Source organism: Mesoplodon densirostris, chromosome 15 (genome assembly GCF_025265405.1).
Source record: "Mesoplodon densirostris isolate mMesDen1 chromosome 15, mMesDen1 primary haplotype, whole genome shotgun sequence".
NCBI lineage: Eukaryota > Metazoa > Chordata > Mammalia > Artiodactyla > Ziphiidae > Mesoplodon > Mesoplodon densirostris.
In genome coordinates this window covers 76,193,493-76,203,498 of record NC_082675.1, presented here as the reverse complement: position 1 = coordinate 76,203,498, position 10,006 = coordinate 76,193,493, and positions in this window count along the sequence as shown.

Below are 10,006 nucleotides of genomic sequence, written 5' to 3'. Positions count from 1 at the left end.
GTTTCCCATGCTGCCTTGGACCTTAGGAATTCTTTTTCATCCAGGGTTCAATCTGAGTCATAAAAATATCAATGGTAGAGACTTTTGTTTGGAATTCTAAACTTAAATACACTAATCTAACTGTAAGTAGTACGTTAGTGAAAAGATACTGGATCTTTTCTTTATGAGACAGAAAATTCAGAGTGGTTGCCTTTTCTTCCTCTTCTGTATATATTAGTACTTAGAAAAAACAAAACATACCAAAAAAACCACAGAAAAACAACACTTCTCTTTGTAATACAAACAGGATTAGGCAGCAGTTCACTGGTATGACTCAACTCAACTTTCCAAATGCTCAAATGTCTATGATGCCTCTTTTAAGTTTTAATACATATTCTGACTTCATGGTTGGATTTAAACAAATCACACACCAGGTTAATGTTTGCTTTCTCTTCTTTACTTTTTATGCAATGTTTTTTGGGTACGCCTTCACTTACAAGAGTGAAGGGTGAGGATTTTGACATCCCTGGGACCAACTCTAGTTTCTGGCACACTGATATCCAATAAATGTTTATTGAATAAATAAGTGAATGAATGGAGATGTTTCACCATATTAACAAAGTTCAAACTGGAAAGTCTAGGTGGGGTCAGCAATTGAATAAGAAGAGATTTGATAAGGGTAACTAGAAGGTAAATGGAAATGAGAGAGATAGGCATTGAATAGATCAAAACAAGAAAATAATTATCAGATTAAAAAAATTAATAAAAAATTACGGTTTTCTAACTTATTTTAGGAGAAAAATGTTACACTGCTACTGTGGTGCACATGCAACAAATGGGGGAAGGAAACTAAAGTTATTAATATTAGTAGTAAATAAAAGAAACTATGGAATAGGTGAGCAAAAGAAAGATTTGTCATTAAGAATCTTTGTTTCTCCCCCTCCTCCCTTAGGATAGGGGCTCTTAACAGAGAGAGCTGGTTGACTGATTTGTCACCTATTGTCCTTTAACAGAATGGAGAATCCTGAGATAAAAGATGGTGGAGAAAAGAGGGAGGATGTATCTTTAGGGTATGCAAGGTACAATAATTAGGTTTTTGATAAACAACAGTATCAGGGCCCTGGGAACCTGAGTGAGGCAATGGTAGAGGGAAGATTGCAAAAGGAGACATAGAGAAGGATGTGCATAAAAAGAAAATCTTCATCATTCTCACAGTTCCCTGCTTGAGGTGCTAAATGTGCTTGGCATGAAGAGAACCAAGGGTTCTGTTGGCATTTTACACGGTTGAAATGTTATCCTTCACTTCAAGGAACCTGTCTTAGAAAAGTGAGAGTCTTCATACAACTCCCATTCTAACTCTTTAACATGGATGCATACCCTCTGGGAGAGGATTTCCTAGCACCATTTTAATCAATGATGGTAGTAATACTACTGCTTAATTTTTCATTGTATATGCCAGAAACATTCTAGACTTTTTCTTAGTGTCAAAGACTCAAAAATTCACAGAGAAAGTCTGGAGGCATCTGTATCATGCAAATCACTAACAAAGAGAACAAGGTCCTTGTATCATACAGAGGTACATTTCTTATCCTTCTTTCACCATGACCCCACTAAAGTCACCTCTGAAGGTAATGTCTGGTATATAATATGCTCTCAGTTAAAAAAAAAAGTTTAAATGAAAGTAGGAGAGAATATATAACTTATGCTTGGAAATTCTCTGCCATACCCTTGGAATGAGAAAATTGTGTTCAAGACATTGACAGCAACACTGTATAGGTATTAAGGTTGATACTTTTAGCCTCTGTGAACCATGGTTGAACAGTAAGTCACTGAAGGTGAAAAGAAAACTCTAAATATTGGGGGGAAAAGCCAAAAATATTAAAATAAGCTGAGCTTAGCCAGAGATTGCAGCCAATTTCACTTGGCAGGATTGCTTCCATCAAAATGTGGAACTAGATATAAGTTACTTAGAACTGAATAGGCAATTACAGCTACCCAACCACTTCAAGAGAACTATTAACTAATTTATTAATTAATCAGTATTTATCAAGCATCTACTTTGTTCAATGCCTCATCTTAGACACCATTTAAGATTTGCTTCCATGAGCTTATCACTTGAAACATAAAGCATTTCTAGATCTAACAAAGATAAATTTAATCTTACACACATGGACTTCATGCTACATAAAAATGTAATAAGTATTATGTGAACTTGAATTATCCCTTGATTACTACAAAAATAATCATGTCTACATATAGAATGTTTCACATCCTGTAATGCCTTCACAGGAAGCACTACCTTGTCTATCTGCTCTTATCTACAACACTTTCCACCTGTTGTTCCTCATCTTCTTTTTTACAGGCCTTCTCCCCAACTGGAAAAGTTGGAACCCAGTACAAGAAGTACTTACATTCATTAATTTATCTGTTCACTCAATACATATTTATTGACAGCCTAATATGTGCCAGGACTGAAGAGGGTCCTAGGTGAACAAAGCCTGCATGGTAACAAACACTGAAGTCTATATAGTTCAGGAAGACAGAAAAGCACTAAATGAATGGGTGTGCGTATGTGTTTCAGAACAATTCCAAATTTTTGTATGTGCCATGAAGGAAAAGAATAGGGCATCATTAAAAATTAAAGATGACATTTTAGATAAGGTAGTAGAAAAGCCATTCCAAAGGGAAGAATGAAAAGAAACCAGTCACAGAGATTGGTGGAATAAACATTGCAGGTGAGAGAAAGCATATGGAAAGTATCAAGGTGGGGACAGCAGAAATAAATCAACTTGACTCAAGGAGCAGAGAGAAATCCAGTGTGGTGGGAAGATACTTTAAAAGTATGAAAGCATGAAAATGCAATAATAATAATAATAATAGAGGCATGGTTCTAACCTCTTCTTATGCATTATCTTATTTGATCGTCACAACAGATCTATAATATGGGAATTTTGATGCTCTCTATTTTACAAATAAAGGAAACTGAGGCAGAGAGGACGCCTTGAAACATGATGGGAAATAGCATACATAGACAGTTTCCTCTTTGCTGAGGTTTGGCTCAGAGAAGAGCAGAGATATTGAGTGGCAGCTACTGTGAAGATATGGAATCAAAGGAAGTGTTTTGTAGTTTGTTTTGTTTTTCAAATGATGGAGGCCATATTTGTATGCTAATAGGAATAAGCTATTACATAACACTCCCTTTGCTTTCTAGTTAAGCTTGATTCTGTCCTGGCTGCTAATGTTGTATGATATTAGGATCAATACAAGGCAATTAAAATCAACAACTCTTTGCTCCATGCCTGCTCTGCACCTCACTTACATCCTGCTACCCTGATTCAAAATCTGAACGCTTTTATGTGGGTTCCCATTATTTTCGAACTCTCCCCTTCTCCTCTCAGATAGGGGCCCTTCAGTGTATATCTTCAACTTGCTGCTTCCTAGTATGAGAAAACCTCTATTAATTAGGGCAGTGCTAACCACTATAACATACAAACTACAAATTTTAGTGGATGGACACACTAAAAGTTTATTTTGTTTTCATGAAAAAACCCAAGTGTGTACTTAGGAGAAACTGGTAGAAATCTCTTGTCTCTACAATGATCAGAGCCTGAGCTAATCACTGTGGAAGTCTGTAACCAAGCCAGTGAAAGGGAGAGTGAAGGATCACTCATGGGAGGGTTTCACATGCCAGTACATCACTTTGGAATGTAGATCCCTTCTCTTTATATGTCACAGACTAGCACTCAGTCCCAAGAGCAAAGCTAACTGCAGGGAAGCCTAGGAAACATGTCCTAGCTGTGTATCGAGGAAGAAGAGGAACAGCGTCAGGTCAGTAGACAGACTGACCCTTGTTGCAACAAGGGTCCATCTGACCACTGGCTCCTTGGATGAATTAGAACACATTGCCGCCCACTCCACTTATTGATTTTTCTGTACTTATCCCTGTACTAATGCCTTACTGAATAGATGGGGAATTCCTCCTCTAGGGCAAAATTTCTGCCTCTATTGTTCTCTTTAATGTTGCCAAAATCACAGATTGACGTTGTTTTACGCTGTCTTCCAAGGGAAATGGGCAACACTCCCATCAAAGAGAGCCTCATTTAGCAGTTTAACTCCATTATAGCTACAAGAACAATTGCTGTGCCTCAGCCACAAACCAAACCAATCTAATCCCAGCAAAAGTCAGCTCCCTCCCCACTCATACAAAAAAAAATCCTTCTTATAGAGATGTATTGCTTCAGAGCATTTTATTAAGTAATATTCATAATAATTCTCGGAAGCAGAAATGTTAACCCTTTTATTTTATGGATGAGGGAATTGATAGTCAGAGAGGTTAAATTTCATTTAACTAACAGTGGGTTGATGTTAGACTGTTAGAAAAACTCTTATTTCTGAAACATGGTAGATGATCTTCTTTAATTTGGGACAATGTCTTTTTTCTCTAGGAAATGTGGAAAAATTAATGGAAAATATAAAATGGGGTGGGGTGGAGAAGAACCATGTTATCAGCACCTAAAAGTGACAGATTTAGTAAAATTTTCTTACATTCTGTTCCCTATGACCACTTTTTTAAAATTAGTTCTGAAAAACTACATATAGTAACGTAAAAGAAAAACAAAAACACAGTTATATACCCACTACTCAATATTTTCAAAAAGTTAATATCTAATATTTACCTCAGATCTCTTTTTAAAGATATAAAAATGTTATAGATAAAAGTTACAAATGCATTTTTCATTATATTGTTAATTCATGGATTTATCATTTCATACTCTGCTCTTTACTAAAAATTTCATCATAAAATGAACCCATATCATTAAAATTCGTCCCAAACTTAACTTGTTGCATGGTGTTCTATTGTTGACTATTTAGGAATTTTTCATAGTTATGCTATAATTGTACTATAATATTTTTCTTTATGCTTAAATCTTTTCTGCATTTCAGGTAAGTTCTTCTTGGTATATTTCCTAGAAGGGGAAAATAAATGCAAATTTGTCTCTACCGTGTCTATCACTACTTCTACTTTTTCAGATTCTTAATTCTACCTCAACTGAAATATAGACTTTGTCTTTTGTTTTCAAGATAGGTAAGTGATTAGCATATTTTGAAAATTTTGCTTATAAGGGAATATCTTTCTGTTGGCCTCACAAATGAAAGACAATTTCTTAAAAATACTTCAGTTACAACCTTTAACTTTAAAAACATTATAGATGTTATGCCAAAATTTTCTGGCACTTAGTAAATGCAGAGGAAAAATATAAAGGCAAGCCAGTTTATCTGGGTGCTCTTTCAGTATTTTCTTTAACCATTTAATTAAAAAATTTTGCCAATAGTATCTTGGGATAGGACTCTTCAATCATTCTATGGATAGAGTGGGATGATTTTTCAGTTCACTTACTCAGATCCTTGTTCGCTTGTTTGTTTTAGATTTTACTGACGTATGATTGGTTTTCTTCCTTAAAATATCTAAAATTATTATTCTTCCATAATTTGTCCTTGAATTTGTCTATCATCTTTTTTTTTTCCTCTGCCCCCTTCTTTTTAATCTCTTGGTCATTTTTCTTTTTTCTTTTTTTCTATTCCTAGGCATTTTATTCTTTTTGTTGCAATGGTAAATGGGAGTGTTTCCTTAATTTCTCTTTCAGATTTTTCATCATTAGTGTATAGGAATGCAAGAGACTTCTGTGCATTAATTTTGTATCCTGCTACTTTACCAGATTCATTGATTAGCTCTAGTAGTTTTCTGGTGGCATTTTTAGGATTCTCTATGTATAGTAGCATGTCATCTGCAAACAGTGACAGTTTTACTTCTTCTTTTCCAATTTGTATTCCTTTTATTTCTTTTTCTTCTCTGATTGCCATAGCTAGGACTTCCAAAACTATGTTGAATAATAGTGGTGTCTTGTCTTTTTCCTGATCTTAGAGGAAATGCTTTCAGATTTTCACCATTGAGAATGATGTTTGCTGTGGGTTTGTCGTATATGGCCTTTATTATGTTGAGGTAGGTTCCCTCTATGCCCACTTTCTGGAGAGTTTTTATCATAAATGGGTGTTGAATTTTGTCAAAAGCTTTTTCTGCATCTATTGAGATGATCATATGGTTTTTATTCTTCAGTTTGTTAATATGGTGTATCACATTGATTGATTTGCGTGTATTGAAGAATCCTTGCATCCCTGGGATAAATCCCACTTGATCATGGTGTATGGTCCTTTTAATGTGTTGTTGGATTCTGTTTGCTAGTATTTTGTTGAGGATTTTTGCATCTATATTCATCAGTCATATTGGTCTGTAATTTTCTTTTTTTGTAGTAACTTTGTCTGGTTTTGGTATCAGGGTGATAGTGGCCTCATAGAATGAGTTTGGGAGTGTTCCTTCCTCTGCAACTTTTTGGAAGACTTTGAGAAGCATGGGTGTTAGCTCTTCTCTAAATGTTTGATAGAATTCACCTGTGAAGCCATCTGGTCCTGGACTTTTGTTTGTTGGAAGTTTTTTTGTTTTGTTTTGTTTTGTTTTTTCGGTACGCGGGCCTCTCACTGTTGTGGCCTCTCCCGTTGTGGAGCGCAGGCTCCGGACGCGCAGGCTCAGCGGCCATGGCTCACGGGCCTAGCTGCTCTGTGGCATGTGGGATCTTCCTGGACCAGGGCACAAACCCGCGTCCCCTGCATCGGCAAGGGGACTCTCAACCACAGCGCCACTAGGGAAGCCCTGTTGGAAGATGTTTAATCACAGTTTCAATTTCATTACTTCTGCTTGGCCTGTTCATATTTTCTATTTCTTCCTGGTTCAGTCTTAGAAGGTTATACCTTTCTAAGAATTTGTCCATTTCTTCCAGGTTGTCCATTTTATTGGCATGACTGCTTATAGTAGTCTCTTAGGATGCTTTGTATTTCTGCAGTGTCTGTTGTAACTTCTCCTTTTTCATTTCTAATTTTATTGATTTGAGTCCTCTCCCTCTTTTTCTTGATGACTCTGGCTAATGGTTTCTCAATTTTGTTTATCTTCTCAAAGCACCAGCTTTTAGTTTTATTGATCTTTGCTATTGTTTTCTTTGTTTCTATTTCATTTATTTCTGCTCTGATCTTTATGATTTCTTTCCTTCTGCTCACTTTGGGTTTTGTTTGTTCTTCTTTCGCTAGTTCCTTTAGGTGTAAGGTTAGATTGTTTATTTGAGATTTTTCCTGTTTCTTGAGGTAGGTTTGTATAGCTATATACTTCCCTCTTAGAACTGCTTTTGATGCATCCCATAGATTTTGGATCATCATGTTTTCATTGTCATTTGTCTCTAAGTATTTTTTGATTTCTTCTTTGTTTTCTTCAGTGATCTCTTGGTTATTTAGTAACGCATTGTTTAGCCTCCATGTGTTTGTGTTTTTTACATTTTTTTCCCTGTAATTCATTTTTAATCACATAGCGTTGTGGTCAGAAAAGATGCTTGATATGATTTCCATTTTCTTAAATTTACTGAGGCTTGATTTGTGACCCAAGATGTGATCTATCCTGGAGAATGTTGCATGCACACTTGAGAAGAAAGTGTAAACTGCTATTTTGGGATAGAATGTCCCATAACTATCAATTAAATCTATCTGGTCTATTGTGTCATTTAAAGTTTCTGTTTCCTTATTTATTTTCATTTTGGATGATCTGTCCATTCGTGTAAGTGAGGTGTTAAAGTCCCCCACTATTATTGTGTTACTGTTGGTTTCCTCTTTTATAGCTGTTAGCATTTGCCTTATGTATTGAGGTGCTCCTATGTTGGGTGCATATATATTTATAATTGTTCTATCTTCTTCTTGGATTGATCCCTTGATCATTATGTAGTGTCCTTCCTTGTATCTTGTAACATTCTTTATTTTAAAGTCTATTTTATCTGATATGAGTATTGCTACTCCAGCTTTTTTTGATTTCCACTTGCATGGAATATCTTTTTTTTTCCATCCCCTCACTTTCAGTCTGTATGTGTCCCTAGGTCTGAAGTGGGTCTCTTGTAGACAGCATATAGATGGGTCTTGTTTTTGTATCCATTTAGCAAGCCTGGGTCTTTTTTTGTTGGAGCATTTAATCCATTCACGTTTAAGGTAATTATCAATATGTATGTTCCTATGACCATTTTCTTAATTGTTTTGGGTTTGTTTTTATAGGTACTTTTCTTCTCTTGTGTTTCCCACTTGGAGAAGTTCCTTTAGCATTTGTTGTAGAGCTGGTTTGGTGGTGCTGAATTCTCTTAGCTTTTGCTTATCTGTAAAGCTTTTGATTTCTCCATCGAATCTGAATGAGATCCTTGCCTGGTAGAGTAATCTTGGTTGTAGGTTCTTCCCTTTCATCACTTTCAGTATATCATGCCACTCCCTTTTGGCTTGTAGAGTTTCTGCTGAGAAACCAGCTGTTAACCTTATGGGAATTCCCTTGTATGTTATTTGTCATTTTTCCCTTGCTGCTTTCAATAATTTTTCTTTGTCTTTAATTTTTGCCAATTTGATTACTATGTGTCTCAGCGTGTTTCTCCTTGGGTTTATCCTGGATGGGACTCACTACACTTCCTGGACTTGGGTGGCTATTTCCTTTCCCATGTTAGGGAAGTTTTAGACTATAATCTCTTCTAGTATTTTCTCGGGTCCTTTCTCTCTCTCTTCTCCTTCTGGGACCCCTATAATGAGAAAGTTGTTGCGTTTAATGTTGTCCCAGATGTCTCTTAGGCTGTCTTCATTTCTTTTCATTCTTTTTTCTTTATTCTGTTCTGCAGCAGTGAATTCCACCATTCTGTCTTCCAGGTCACTTATCCATTCTTCTGCCTCAGTTATTCTGCTATTGATTCCTTCTAGTGTATTTTTCATTTCAGTTATTGTATTGTTCATCTCTGTTTGTTTGTTCTTTAACTATTATAGGTCTTTGTTAATCATTTCTTGCAGCTTCTCGACCTTTGTCTCCATTCTTTTTCTGAGGTCCTGGATCATCTTCAGTCTCATTATTCTGAATTCTTTTCTGGAAGGTTGCCTATCTCCACTTCATTTAGTTGTTTTTCTGGGGTTTTATCTTGTTCCTTCATGTGGTACATAGCGTTCTGCCTTTTCATCTTGTCTATCTTTCTGTGAATGTGGTTTTTGTTCCACAGGCTGCAGGATTGTAGTTCTTCTTGATTCTGCTGTGTGCCCTCTCTTAGTCATTTTTCTTGCATTGTGGAAAAATAATTGAAATTTTCATTTTATCACTGATTTTATTTTTTAATCAATTTTAATGTCTAATGTGACTTTAATTCTTTCATTGCATTTGAGTTTTCCACTATGCTTCCTTTTCTCAGCTACCTCCCATTTCTTTTTATCCTGTTTTATATCCATATTAGCCTGTTCTTTATGTGTACCTTTTACATCCACATCATAGACTTTGTGTATTGTTTTGTGTCCTATAATGAGTCTAAAATGTTATTGCAGTTTCCTTTTATTATTATTATTTCTGGTTCTTTGTGTCATTTTCTCAGCTTTTAGAATGATGATTTCCTTTTTTTTTTTTCTGCTGTGTGTTTACATAGGTCCCTTTATTGTTATTTTGTTGTTGTTATTGTTTTGCTTTCTTATCCTCAGATGGGTGCCTTTTGTCAAGGCTCACCATTTGCCAGTGGACAAAGGATGTGTTTGTCTTTGGTACCATTCTCTAGACTTTCAGTGTTGGATGAAAATCCCCTTGCAGAGTTTTGGCCAGACATCCAGTTAATATGCACAGCTCTTAGACTAACTTTTAATGTCTGTTTTATCAAGTGTAACTCTACTGGACTATGATGAGATTGTCAGTTCCCACTTTGTAAACCTCTTTCATTCTGAATAGGCAAAGAAAAAAAAATTAAACCCCGGGAGACAGTCTTCTCAGGGATTTTTCAATTCCCATCACCACCAGATTCTTGGAATGCAATAATGTACTGCATTATTTCCTATGCCTGCTTCATAAAAATTTATTCTGTGGAAGTTATACTCTTCAACTGAGAGTGAGAAGAAAAGTGCTGTTGGGTGGGGAGCAATAGCTGTACCCACATAGAAT